The sequence below is a fragment of the Leptodactylus fuscus genome, chromosome 3 (genome assembly GCF_031893055.1).
Source record: "Leptodactylus fuscus isolate aLepFus1 chromosome 3, aLepFus1.hap2, whole genome shotgun sequence".
In the NCBI taxonomy this organism is placed as follows: Eukaryota; Metazoa; Chordata; class Amphibia; order Anura; family Leptodactylidae; genus Leptodactylus; species Leptodactylus fuscus.
The window spans coordinates 126161637-126176087 of record NC_134267.1 but is presented as its reverse complement, the minus strand read 5'-3'; positions in this window follow the sequence as shown (position 1 = coordinate 126176087).

Genomic DNA, 14451 nt, shown 5'->3' with positions numbered 1-14451 from the left:
ATGACATGCGTAGGCGTTTCATAGAACGTGGATATTCGAGTTGGTCATTGAATAGAGCCCAAAATATTGTAGACAAAATTGATAGAAAATCTTTATTGGCTCCCAAAAAACAGCAAGAGAACATAAAATCAAATAAGGGAGCTTTACATTTTTCAACTAGATACAGAACGGACTACAATAGTATTGTCAATATTATCAAAAACAATATAGGTATCTTGAACCAAGATGACACTCTCAGTTCTCTAATCTCAAAAGGGGTTAATTACATTTCTAAAAAGGGGAAAACCCTAGCTAACCATCTTTCTCCAAGTCTCCTTTCAGATGGTCACACCATATCGGAGACCTGGTTACATGTTAAGGGTTTTCATAGATGCGGCATCGCAAGATGTCAAGTTTGTAGATATGCCGAGAAAACCTCAAATTTCACTGATGTTTTACAGAACCGAGTTTACAACATAAACAAATACATGAACTGCGGGACAGACCATGTGATTTACATGGTCACTTGCAGTTCATGTAATTTACAATATATAGGAAGTACAATCAGACCACTGAAATCAAGGATTTCTGAACATATTCATTCAATCTCCAATGAAAAATCTCTGAAAATAACTGGGGTAACTAAACACTTCAGAAATATTCATGGAGGTAGTTTATCCTCTTTCTCCTTTAAAGGTATAGAGAAAGTTTTAAAACCCAAAAGAAATGGAGACTGGGAACAACAAGTCCGAATAAGGGAAGCCTTCTGGATTCTAAATTTATATACTCGGGATCCCAGAGGCTTAAATTTTAAACATGACTTATCATATGTTTATAAAATTTAAATGTAGTGTGTCATTTGGTTCTCGATATATATTTTCTAAAAACCATCGGAAGAATTTCTTCCAATATAAATTTTTGTGGAGCGCTATACTTTCTATGGAGTACTATACATCTATTTAGCGTGTCATCTTTCAGGGATATCTGTTTAGTGGATTTTTTGGGTGTACATAGTCTAGGCGAATCTTATTCCAGTATTTGTTCTTTTGTCAACTTTTAGGATGCTGTTTACACAGGTCCTTATATACATATAGGATTTTACTTGGAATGGGATTTGTTCCAGTAGGTAGTTATATCTTTTTATATACTTACCTGTCAATGTTAAGATTTTCTTTTCCTTTTTCTTCTTCTTTTTTTCTCTTTTTTCTCTTTTTCTTGTTGCCAAGCTTGTTTTCCTTCTTACATGGAGAATATTGTTATATTTCGTTCATGTGACCTTTCAGGTCACATGATCGGAGGTCACATGATCGGAGATTAAGTCTTTGAGCATGCGCATCAGAGATCTTTTCAGCCATCTTTGTTAAGGGCAAATATTCACCAAGATCTATGTATGCGGCTTAGTTGCCATTCTTCCATAACAGTGAATCGGAAGGTCAGATCTGGTAATTACAACTTTTCATGTTTTTGTTTTCGTTTCATGTCTAAGTGTCTTTTGTCACATTATATTTTATCATATTATGTTTATGTCTGTTGTTTATTATTTATTTTTGTTTTGTTCTCTGTTTTATTTATAACATTTCCGGTTTAACACGGCTGCCTAATTAACGGGTTTCATTATATATAGTAGTGTTTGTATTACCAACGTCAGGCTATGAGTAAGAAGCCAATGTAGGGCTTCGAAACGCGTCAGCCAGACGCTTATTTTTCCATCCGCCATCATGGACAAACCCTAATATACCAGTATCGATGTTTGTTTTTATCTTGGATGTTATACATTAAAGGCTAAGTTTTATACTAAGAAGGTGTTGCTGGATTCATCGTTGAGCTTTTGCATTTACCTCGAGCTGAGAGGCTGACTTCCGTGCAAACACATAACAGCCTAGAGGATCACAACGTGGGATAATTTCCAGTGGACTTTGCATTTGACCACACATCGGGGACACGTGAGTGAATGAGCTGACACATTTGTATTTTTTCCTGCCTTTAAAGGTGTCTACACGGCACTATTATAGGTTTTAGAGGTGTTGTAGACCTGACACACTCTCTATATGCTAGAAATATTGTTGTTCTCACTGTTTGTCAATCTGCAGCATTTTCTCCATGGTCCTGGAACAAACAGTCTGGTAGGGGAATGGGCAGGGCCGCACCACTAATGAGGCGATGTGAAGCGCCCGCTTCGGGCAGCGGTTGGGGGGGGGGGGCGGCAGCCCGGGCGTTTTTTTTTTCCCCTCACAACCAGCACAAGGAGAGCTGCCGCTCTCCTTGCGCTGGTTCAGACATCTACGTATCAGCGTAGGCGGCGTCATTACGCCGCCTACGCTGATACACAGAAGTCCTGTGAGAGAAGAGGATGCGGAAGCAGCAGCGCGCGGTCGGTCGGTAAATATAATAACTGTTTTTTTGGTTTATAATAGGCCGCTGCCTGCTGGAGTATCTACCAGCAGGCAGCGGCCTATTTACCAACCCGGACCTGCTCACTGCCGCCCCCGCTTCCCCTTGTACTTTAGGCCGCGGTAGGCGGTAGTTAATAAGCCTGGGCCAGGCCACGATCCCACTGCCCCTATTATTATATTCGGGGGTCTTTTCAGACCCCCGAGTATAATAATCGGAGCCCCAGGGGAGGTGAGGGGACATAATAAACACTGATACTCACCTCTCCGGGATCCGGTGTTAATCCAAGCAGGCTTCGGGGCTATATGGTAATGTGTCAGACATCACATGGTCTGGGATACTACCATATAGGCCCGAAGCCTGTGCTAGTAGTAATAGCCTGTTACTGCTAGCACAGGATTTGGGCCTGTATGGTAACAGGCTGTTACTGCTACCACAGGCTTTGGGCCTATATGTTACTGCTAGCACAGGCTTTGGGCCTATATGGTAATATCCCAGACCACGTGACGTCTGACACATTACCATATAGGCCCAAAGCCTGCTAGGAGTAACATCAGATCCCGGAGGGGTGAGTAACAGTGTTTATTATGTTCCCTCACCTCCCCTGGGGCTCCGATTATTATACTCAGGTATATATATATATCTCTATAGGGGTTGGATGTGTGGAGAAGTGAGGAGTCAAAGATGTCTGTGTTGCAAACTTTACAGAGTCAAGTCACAGCTGGAAGAAGTGGTCATGGCGGTCCAAAGGGAAGTGACGCGAAATGTGGGAAGACGTCTCCTGTGAGTACTACTGCACAAAATATCGCATTGTATTTATTGTAATGTTGTAATTCATTGTAATGGTACTGCTAGCACCCCCAATCCCCCCGCTGTCTGAGGCGGACGATCAATAGATGAACAAGCCCCCCCCCCAACTCAATACGGGGGGTGGCGTCTTTTGATCGTCCGCCTCAGGCAGCAGAGAGGCTAGGTTCACCACTGGGAATGGGACATAGCATAGGGGTGATGCTTCACCATCTTTTGTCCTACTGCAGGCGGGGCAGAGCAAAGAAGATACTACATAGGCATACCTCCCAACTTTTGAAGAACTGAAAGAGGGACAAAATGTGCGGCGCGCGTAAATTTAGACCTGCCCACTTCTGTGTTGACTCCGCCCACTCATTAATTTTTCATGTGCCCGCACACAGTATAATCCTCCTACAGTCACCCGTAAATTATATGTCACCCCCTCTATCTCTCCCCCAGTTTCATATACACCCTTCATCTGCCCACAGTTTCATGTCCCCCTTCCATCTCTGCCCCCAGATTCATGTCCCTCCATCTCTGCCCCCAGATTCATGTCCCCCATCTCTGCCCCCAGATTCATGTCCCCCCATCTCTGCCCTCAGATTCATGTCCCCCCATCTCTGCCCCCAGATTCATGTCCCCTCCATCTCTACCCCCAGATTCATGTCCCTCCATCTCTGCCCCCAGATTCATGTCCCCCATCTCTGCCCCCAGATTCATGTCCCCCATTTCTGCCCCCAGATTCATGTCTCCCCATCTCTTCCCCTAGATTCATGTCCCCTCCATCTCTGCCCCCAGATTCATGTCCCCCATCGCTGCCCCCAGATTCATGTCCTCTCCATCTCTGCCCCCAGATTCATGTCTCCACATCTCCGCCCCCAGATTCATGTTGCCACATCTCTGCCCCCAGATTCATGTCATCTCCATCTCTGCCCCCAGATTCATGTCCCCACATCTCTGCCCCCAGTGTCATGCCGTCCTCTCCATCTCTGCCCCCAGTGTCATGCCGTCCTCTCCATCTCTGCCCCCCAGTGTCATGCCGTCCTCTCCATCTCTGCCCCCAGTGTCATGCCGTCCTCTCCATCTCTGCCCCCAGTGTCATGCTGTCCTCTCCATCTCTGCCCCCAGTGTCATGCCGTGCTCTCCATCTCTGCCCCCAGTGTCATGCCGTCCTCTCCATCTCTGCCCCCAGTGTCATGCCGTCCTCTCCATCTCTGCCCCCAGTGTCAAGCTTTCCTCTCCATCTCTGCCCCCAGTGTCATGCCGTCCCCTCCTTCATCTGCCCCCCAGTGTCATGCCGTCCCCTCCTTCATCTGCCCCCAGTGTCATGCCGTCCTCTCCATCTCTGCCCCCAGTGTCATGCCGTCCTCTCCATCTCTGCCCCCAGTGTCATGCCGTCCTCTCCATCTCTGCCCCCAGTGTCAAGCCGTCCTCTCCATCTCTGCCCCCAGTGTCATGCCGTCCTCTCCTTCATCTGCTCCCAGTTTCACGTTCCACCTCCACATTAAACTTACCTTCTCCTCCGCTCCCTCGCCGATCTCTGCACGCCTCTCTCGCTGACACATATGCGGCTGAAGCGAGGAGCTGACCTGTGTCAGCTCCTCGCTTCGCCGCTGCCGCCGGCTACTGGCTTGTAGATGCGATGTGCATCACATCGCGTCTAGAAGCCAGTAGCCTGTGTCAGCTCCTTGCTTCAGCCTCATATGTGTTCAACTCCTCTGGACGCAGATCTGAGTTGAAATTGGGACATACCTCCCTCCAACCGGGACCGCGGGACATGTCACCCAAATCGTGAATGTCCCACGGAAATCGGGACGGTTGGGAGGTATGCATAGGTAATATTTGTATATGATTTGCTCTGTTACAATTGTATTATGAGACTAAAGAGAAGATTAAGGGAGAAATTGGTCTTTTTTTTTGCATTTGTGTAGCAGTCAGTAGCCCCTATTGTCTTAACAGTATTGTTCTGCTGCCACCTACTGGCGTGAAGAATTATAGCCTGGGACTGTACTAATGTGAGATCAATTATCTCCCTGGTTCTACCTGCTTAATGGTGCAGTCCAAAGGAAGTGATATGGAGCAGAAAGCTCAGAGCAGCCAGTTTGGGCCCAGATTCTGTGCTGTGAGGACCTGCTAGAGGCCATTGATTTAGGGCACAGTAGAAGGCCTGAAGCATTGCAGAGACTGACAGGAGAAAGCAGCAGTGTTGCTGAGATTCTTCTAGAGACTAAAGCCAGGTTGAGAGACTTTCTATGTATGGCTGAAGCTCAACCAAAAGTGTGCATAGACTGTTTCCTGGAGTTGCTTTACCATCATTCTGGATTGCTGTGCGTGTTACAGAGTGTGCCTTAGACTGTGTTCAGACCTTCACCCAAGACAGAAGCAAGACAGAGTCTGCTGAGTTCCTGGACCCAGGCCTATACCGAGGGAGCAACATAGAGAGCTAAGAGACTGTATAAACCCAGTACCGTACAATTATCTCAGGGACAGATAGGGCCAGTATATATTGTGTGTTATTCTCATATTGTTATATGTAACTTAGTTGTTTCCCTTGTTATTTCATTCCCATAAGTAAACTCTCTTATATACCAGCTAGTGTGCGTCTGTCTCCTAGTCGCGGATCCTCATTACCTGCTGGCCCGGACTTACATTTGCAAGGTAGCAATATTTTAGGTATATGGAAAATAGTTTGTTCAGATCATTAAAATGTGAGAGTTATCAATAAACCTAAGTGTAATGACAAGTCTGGACAATATATTATACTAAAGAGGTATTTCAACAGAAATAGTCATTATATCATGTGGGTGCCTGAAGAGTACTTTGCCCCACATAAGAAAAGGACCTACACACTTGGGGACAAGCCTGTCATGACAGGGGGGAGGATTAGGTAACTGAAGGGTTAACTAAGAGAAGAGCTAGCATGGGAAAAAGAGGGGTGGAGAGAGAAGGGTTAAAGGGGTATTCCCACCTCACATACTCATCAGTCTTTACTGCTGTAAAATCTTTCTTCCTGGTTTCTTGCATCATTTGGTGGGCGGGGTTTTACATGCAACCTGCCGTTTAGCTCTGCCCCCAAATTTGTGTGTAGCTCCGCCCACCCATATTGGACTATGAAGTACAGGCAGCAGCAACTCCATTCTGTGTTACATCCAGAGACTGCCTGTCTCTGCCATAATGAACACAATTGAATTAGTTAGCCTGATAACTGGGAGAACAGAAGAAATGAAAGCAGCTCCTCTCCCCTATCTGATAGCAGGGAGCTAGGTCACATGGTGTAGACACCGGAATAGCTAGAAATAGAGATGAGCGAACAGTGTTCTATCGAACTCATGTTCGATCGGATATTAGACTGTTCGGCATGTTCGAATCGAATCGAACACCGCGTGGTAAAGTGCGCCATTACTCGATTCCCCTCCCACCTTCCCTGGCGCCTTTTTTGCTCCAATAACAGCGCAGGGTAGGTGGGACAGGAACTACGACACCGGTGATGTTGAAAAAAGTAGGCAAAACCCATTGGCTGCCGAAAACATGTGACCTCTAATTTAAAAGAACAGCGACGCCCAGCTTCACGTCATTCTGAGCTTGTAATTCACCGGGGACGGAGGTTTCCGTCCGTTTAACTAGGGCTTAGATTCTGGGTAGGCAGGGACAGGCTAGGATAGGAAGGAGAAGACAACCAACAGCTCTTATAAGAGCTAAATTCCAGGGAGAAGCTTGTCAGTGTAACGTGGCACTGACGGGCTCAATCGCCGCAACCCAGCTTTCCCAGGATCCTGAATGGAATACACTGACAGTGTATTCCCGTATACCCTATATATACCCCCGATACCCGTTCCAACGGTGTGCCCCCCCACCTTCACCCTTGAAATACACTGCAAGTCCCCTAGCAATAGAATTGGGGCTATATACACCCACTATTTTTGCTACTGCCATATAGTGCCATTGTCTGACTGGGAATTCAAAGAATATATTGGGGTTACAAATACCCTCATTTCTTGCTACTGCCATATAGTGCCAGTTTCTGACTGGTAATTCAAAGAATATATTGGGGTTATAAATACCCTCATTTCTTGCTACTGCCATATAGTGCCAGTTTCTGACTGGTAATTCAAAGAATATATTGGGGTTACGTGCACCCACAATTTTTGCTACTGGTATATAGTGCCATTGTCTGACTGGGAATTCAAAGAATATATTGGGGTTACAAATACCCTCATTTCTTGCTACTGCCATATAGTGCCAGTTTCTGACTGGTAATTCAAAGAATATATTGGGGTTACGTGCACCCACAATTTTTGCTACTGGTATATAGTGCCATTGTCTGACTTAGAATTCAAAGAATATATTGGGGTTACAAATACCCTCATTTCTTGCTACTTGTATATAGTGCCAGTTTCTGACTGGTAATTCAAAGAATATATTGGGGTTACGTGCACCCACAATTTTTGCTACTGGTATATAGTGCCATTGTCTGACTGGGAATTCAAAGAATATATTGGGGTTACAAATACCCTCATTTCTTGCTACTGCCATATAGTGCCAGTTTCTGACTGGTAATTCAAAGAATATATTGGGGTTACGTGCACCCACAATTTTTGCTACTGGTATATAGTGCCATTGTCTGACTGGGAATTCAAAGAATATATTGGGGTTACAAATACCCTCATTTCTTGCTACTTGTATATAGTGCCAGTTTCTGACTGGTAATTCAAAGAATATATTGGGGTTACGTGCACCCACAATTTTTGCTACTGGTATATAGTGCCAGTTTCTAACTGGGAATTCAAAATGCGCAAGGCTCCCGGAAAGGGACGTGGACGAGGCCGTGGGCGAGGTCGGGGGAATGGTTCTGGGGAGCAAGGTAGCAGTGAAGCCACAGGGCGTCCCGTGCCTACTCCTGTGGGGCAGCAAGCATTGCGCCACTCCACAGTGCCAGGGTTGCTTGCCACATTAACTAAACTGCAGGGTACAAACCTTAGTAGGCCCGAGAACCAGGAACAGGTCTTGCAATGGCTGTCAGAGAACGCTTACAGCACATTGTCCAGCAGCCAGTCAGACTCTGCCTCCTCTCCTCCTATTACCCAACAGTCTTGTCCTCCTTCCTCCCAAAATTCCCAAGCTTCACAGAACAATAACCCCAACTGTCCCTGCTCCCCAGAGCTGTTCTCCGCTCCTTTCATTGTCCCTCAACCTGCCCCTCCACGTCACGATTCCACGAACCTAACAGAGGAGCATCTGTGTCCAGATGCTCAAACACTAGAGTCTCCTCCATCTCCGTTCGATTTGGTGGTGGATGACCAGCAACCCACCCTCATCGACGATGATGTGACGCAGTTGCCGTCAGGGCATCCAGTTGACCAGCGCATTGTGCGGGAGGAGGAGATGAGACAGGAGTTGGAAGAGGAAGTGGTGGATGATGAGGACACTGACCCGACCTGGACAGGGGGGATGTGAAGCGGGGAAAGTAGTGTGGATGTTGAGGCAGGTGCAGCACCAAAAAGGGTAGCTAGAGGCAGAGGCAGAGGTCAGCAGCTTAGGCGAAGCCAGGCCACACCCAGAATCTCCCAAGATGTTCCAGTTCGTACCCAGCCCCGAAAAACTCCCACCTCGAGGGCACGTTTCTCGAAGGTGTGGAGTTTTTTCAAGGAATGCGCCGAGGACAGATATAGTGTTGTCTGCACAATTTGCCTCTCGAAATTGATTAGGGGCTCTGAGAAGAGCAACCTGTCCACCACTTCAATGCGCCGTCATTTGGAATCCAAGCACTGGAATCAGTGGCAGGCAGCAACGGCAGGACAAAGGCCGCCTGCCGTTCACGCCACTGCCACTGCCACTGCCACTGCTGACTGTGCTGGCGATGCACTCCAGAGGACGAGCCAGGACACCACTTCATCTGCCTCCGCCACTTTGTTGACTTCTTCCTCATCCTCCCCTGTTCCTGTCTTATCTCCTTCTCCTGCACCATCAAAGGCACCATCAGGCGCTTCTTTACAACAACCCACCATCTCTCAGACATTGGAGCGGCGGCAGAAATACACTGCTAACCACCCACACGCGCAAGCCTTGAACGCCAACATCGCTAAACTGCTGGCCCAGGAGATGTTGGCGTTCCGGCTTGTTGAAACTCCCGCCTTCCTGGACCTGATGGCAACTGCGGCACCTCGCTATGCCGTCCCTAGCCGTCACTACTTCTCCCGGTGTGCCGTCCCCGCCTTGCACCAGCATGTGTCACTCAACATCAGGCGGGCCCTTAGTTCCGCGCTTTGCACAAAGGTCCACTTGACCACCGACGCGTGGACAAGTGCATGCGGACAGGGACGCTACATTTCACTGACGGCACACTGGGTGAATGTAGTTGAGGCTGGGACTGCTTCCCAAACTGGCCCGGTGTACCTCGTCTCCCCGCCTAACATTCCTGGCAGGGACACGAGAAGAACACCCCCCTCCTCCTCCTCCACCGCCTCCTCCTCCTCCACCGCCTCCTCCTCCGCCACCGCCTCCTCCTCCGCTGTTAGATTGACCCCAGCTACGAGTTGGAAACGTTGCAGCACTGGCGTTGGTAGACGTCAGCAGGCTGTGCTGAAGCTGATCAGCTTGGGGGACAGACAGCACACTGCCTCCGAGGTGAGGGATGCCCTCCTCGATGAGACGCTAATATGGTTTGAGCCGCTGCACCTGGGCCCAGGCATGGTCGTTTGTGATAACGGCCGGAACCTGGTAGCAGCTCTGGAGCTTGCCGGACTCCAACATATTCCATGCCTGGGCCACGTCTTCAACCTAGTGGTGCAACGTTTCCTAAAGAGCTACCCCAATGTTCCAGAGCTACTGGTGAAAGTGCGGCGCATGTGCGCCCACTTTCGCAAGTCGACAGTAGCCGCTGCTAGCTTAAAATCTCTCCAGCAACGCCTGCATGTGCCACAACACCGGCTTTTGTGCGACGTCCCCACACGCTGGAACTCAACGTTTCAGATGTTGAATATAGTGGTTGAGCAGCAGAGACCTTTGATGGAATACCAGCTACAAAACCCTAGGGTGCCACAGAGTCAGCTGCCTCAGTTTCTCATCCATGAGTGGCCATGGATGAGAGACCTTTGTGACATCCTACGGGTGTTTGAGGAGTCCACAAGGAGGGTGAGCTCTGAGGATGCGATGGTGAGCCTTACAATCCCGCTCTTGTGTGTTCTGAGAGAATCACTGATTGACATCAGGGATAACTCAGCTCACACAGAGGAGTCAGGGATAGCATCCGATCCGTCACAACTGGAGAGTAGGTCCACACATCTGTTCGCTTCATCGCGTTTAATGGAGGAGGAGGAGGAGGAGGAAGAAGAGTTGTCCGATGATGTGATGGTGATACAGGAGGCTTCCGGGCAACTTCGAATCGTCCCATTGTTGCAGCGCGGATGGGTAGACATGGAGGATGAGGAGGAAATGGAGATTGAACTTTCCGGTGGGGCCAGAGGAGTCATGCCAACTAACACTGTGGCAGACATGGCTGAGTTCATGTTGGGGTGCTTTACAACCGACAAGCGTATTGGAGGCCAACCAGTACTGGATCTTTGCTATCCTTGACCCCCGGTATAAAAACAACATCTCGTCTTTTATTCCGGTAGAGGGGAGGGCCAATCGCATCAATGCTTGCCACAGGCAATTGGTGCAGAATATGATGGAGATGTTTCCAGCATGTGACGTTGGCGGCAGGGAGGGCAGTTCCTCCAGTAGGCGACCAAGTTCTCACCGGTCCACACAAACGAGGGGCACACTGTCTAAGGTCTGGGACACCTTGATGGCACCCCCTCGCCAAAGTGCCGCCACGGAGGGTCCTAGTGTCACCAGGCGTGAGAAGTATAGGCGCATGTTGCGGGAATACCTTTCCGACCACAGCCCTGTCCTCTCCGACCCCTCTGCGCCCTACACGTATTGGGTGTCGAAGTTGGACCTGTGGCTTGAACTTGCCCTATATGCCTTGGAGGTGCTGTCCTGTCCTGCCGCCAGCGTCCTATCTGAGAGGGTGTTCAGTGCAGCCGGTGGCATCATCACTGACAAGCGCACCCATCTGTCAGCTGAGAGTGCCGACCGGCTCACTTTGATAAAAATGAACCACCACTGGATAGAGCCTTCATTTTTGTGCCCACCTGTGTAAAGCACCCCAACATGAAACTCCATGTCTGTACTCAACCTCTCTAATTCCTCCGCATCCTCATACTCATCCACCATAAGCGTTGCACAATTCTCCTAATACTAGGCTCCCTCCACCCTGATTTCCCCCAACTCTGCTGGTTAGAGGCTCCCTCCACCCTGATTTCCACCAACTCTGCTGATTAGAGGCTCCCTCCACCCTGCTTTCCCACAACTCTGCTGGTTAGAGGCTCCCTCCACTCTGCTTTCCCACAACTCTGCTGGTTAGAGGCTCCCTCCACCCTGATTTCCACCAACTCTGCTGGTTAGAGGCTCCCTCCACCCTGATTTCCCCCAACTCTGCTGGTTAGAGGCTCCCTCCACCCTGCTTTCCCACAACTCTGCTGGTTAGAGGCTCCCTCCACCCTGCTTTCCCACAACTCTGCTGGTTAGAGGCTCCCTCCACCATGAATTGGTCCAAACTGGGGTTTTTAGAGGCTCCCTCCACCATGAATTTGCCCAAACTGGGCTGTTTAGAGGCTCCCTCCACCATGAATTGGTCCAAACTGGGTTTTTTAGAGGCTCCCTCCACCATGAATTGGTCCAAACTGGGGTTTTTAGAGGCTCCCTCCACCATGAATTTGCCCAAACTGGGCTGTTTAGAGGCTCCCTCCACCATGAATTTGCCCAAACTGGGCTGTTTAGAGGCTCCCTCCATCATGAATTGGTCCAAACTGGGTTTTTTAGAGGCTCCCTCCACCATGAATTGGTCCAAACTGGGTTTTTTAGAGGCTCCCTCCACCATGAATTGGTCCAAACTGGGGTTTTTAGAGGCTCCCTCCACCATGAATTTGCCCAAACTGGGCTGGTTAGAGGCTCCCTCCACCATGAATTGGTCCAAACTGGGTTTTTTAGAGGCTCCCTCCACCATGAATTGGTCCAAACTGGGGGTTTTAGAGGCTCCCTCCACCATGAATTGATCCAAACTGGGTTTTTTAGAGGCTCCCTCCACCATGAATTTCCCAAAACTTGGCTGTTTAGAGGCTCCCTCCACCATTAATTGGTCCAAACTGGGCTGGTTAGAGGCTCCCTCCACCATGAATTTGCCCAAACTGGGCTGGTTAGAGGCTCCCTCCACCATGAATTGGTCCAAACTGGGTTTTTTAGAGGCTCCCTCCACCATGAATTTGCCCAAACTGGGCTGGTTAGAGGCTCCCTCCACCATGAATTGGTCCAAACTGGGTTTTTTAGAGGCTCCCTCCACCATGAATTGGTCCAAACTGGGTTTTTTAGAGGCTCCCTCCACCATGAATTGGTCCAAACTGGACTGGTTAGAGGCTCCCTCCACCATGAATTGGTCCAAACTGGGTTTTTTAGAGGCTCCCTCCAACATGAATTTGCCCAAACTGGGCTGGTTAGAGGCTCCCTCCACCATGAATTGGTCCAAACTGGGTTTTTTAGAGGCTCCCTCCACCATGAATTGGTCCAAACTGGGTTTTTTAGAGGCTCCCTCCACCATGAATTGGTCCAAACTGGGCTGGTTAGAGGCTCCCTCCACCATGAATTGGTCCAAACTGGGTTTTTTAGAGGCTCCCTCCACCATGAATTTGCCCAAACTAGGCTGGTTAGAGGCTCCCTCCACCATGAATTTGCCCAAACTGGGCTGGTTAGAGGCTCCCTCCACCATGAATTTGCCCAAACTGGGCTGGTTAGAGGCTCCCTCCACCATGAATTGGTCCAAACTGGGTTTTTTAGAGGCTCCCTCCACCATGAATTTGCCCACACTGGGCTGGTTAGAGGCTCCCTCCACCATGAATTGGTCCAAACTGGGTTTTTTAGAGGCTCCCTCCACCATGAATTTGCCCAAACTGGGGTGTTTAGAGGCTCCCTCCACCATGAATTTGCCCAAACTCTGCTGGTTAGAGGCTCAATCCACCCTGATTTTCAAAACAAATGTTGGTGCCAACCTCAACTTACTACAAGGGCCAAATTCACTGCTGGTGACAAGCTCTCCTCACTGCAAGTGCCAAATACACATGTTTCAAGGTGTTTTCCTACTGTCAGAGAGGTGGTATTGAGTGTGTAAAGTGTGTAGTTGTTAGGCTGTGATGTTGGGGTAATAGAGGGTCTTTGGTGTGTTAGATGCCCCCAGACATGCTTCCCCTGCTGTCCCAGTGTCATTCCAGAGGTGTTGGCATCATTTCCTGTGGTGTCATAGTGGACTTGGTGACCCTCCAGACACGGATTTGGGGTTCCACCTTAACGAGTATATGTTCCCCATAGACTATAATGGGGTTCGAAACCCGTTCGAACACACGAACATTGAGCGGCTGTTCGAATCGAATTTCGAACCTCGAACATTTTAGTGTTCGCTCATCTCTAGCTAGAAACACAGTCTCGCTCCCTGCACTTAGCCCCTCCTCCCTCCCCCCTGAAAGCAGCAGATACATCACTTGACTCATGAGCAGATAAGTCAGGGCTGTGGCCACAAAGAATTGAATAAAGTAAGATAGTGGACAAACAAAGCAGTTTTGCTGAAGCAGTGTACTTAGGAAAAGTCTTACATCCACTTTAACAAGCAGTATAGATAGGATCCTTGTGATGGCACAACCCCTTTAAGTAAGGTGGATGAGTGAGTCCCAGGTCAGTCTTGGGACAGTTACAACATGATGTGGAGCACCCAGCAGAGCAGCAGTAGCAACTTACCATGGCTGATTTGGACACTCTGATGTCTCTGGTGTGTTCAGCGGTGGCTGTACGTGGAAGCCAGGTGTTGATGGATCGACTCCTTGCGGCTATTCGTGTGCCCCAGGCCAAGGCCCTTCTCCCCTGGTTCCTTCCTTGTGCATTCAGCGGTCTAGACCACCAGAGTGCTATTCTCCATCCCAGGGGCAGGCAACGAGGCAATGCTCCAGGAGCTGCAGAAGGGACCCTCTGGCTCTGGGCACCTAGTGGGCCTGGTCCGGCTGAAGAGGGTACCATGGGGGCTTCAGGAGGCTGGTGCCCAGATGCAGGGGCCAATCCTAAGGAGAAGGTGGTAGATATAACACGTTTGGATGACCGGGCCAAGGGCGAAGTATATGTTTTCTTTGAGGGCTTTTACCATTTTGGCGAACTTCATTGGTGTAAATGAGCCAGAACACTGCTCAGCTATTTTTGGTTACATGAACTCGG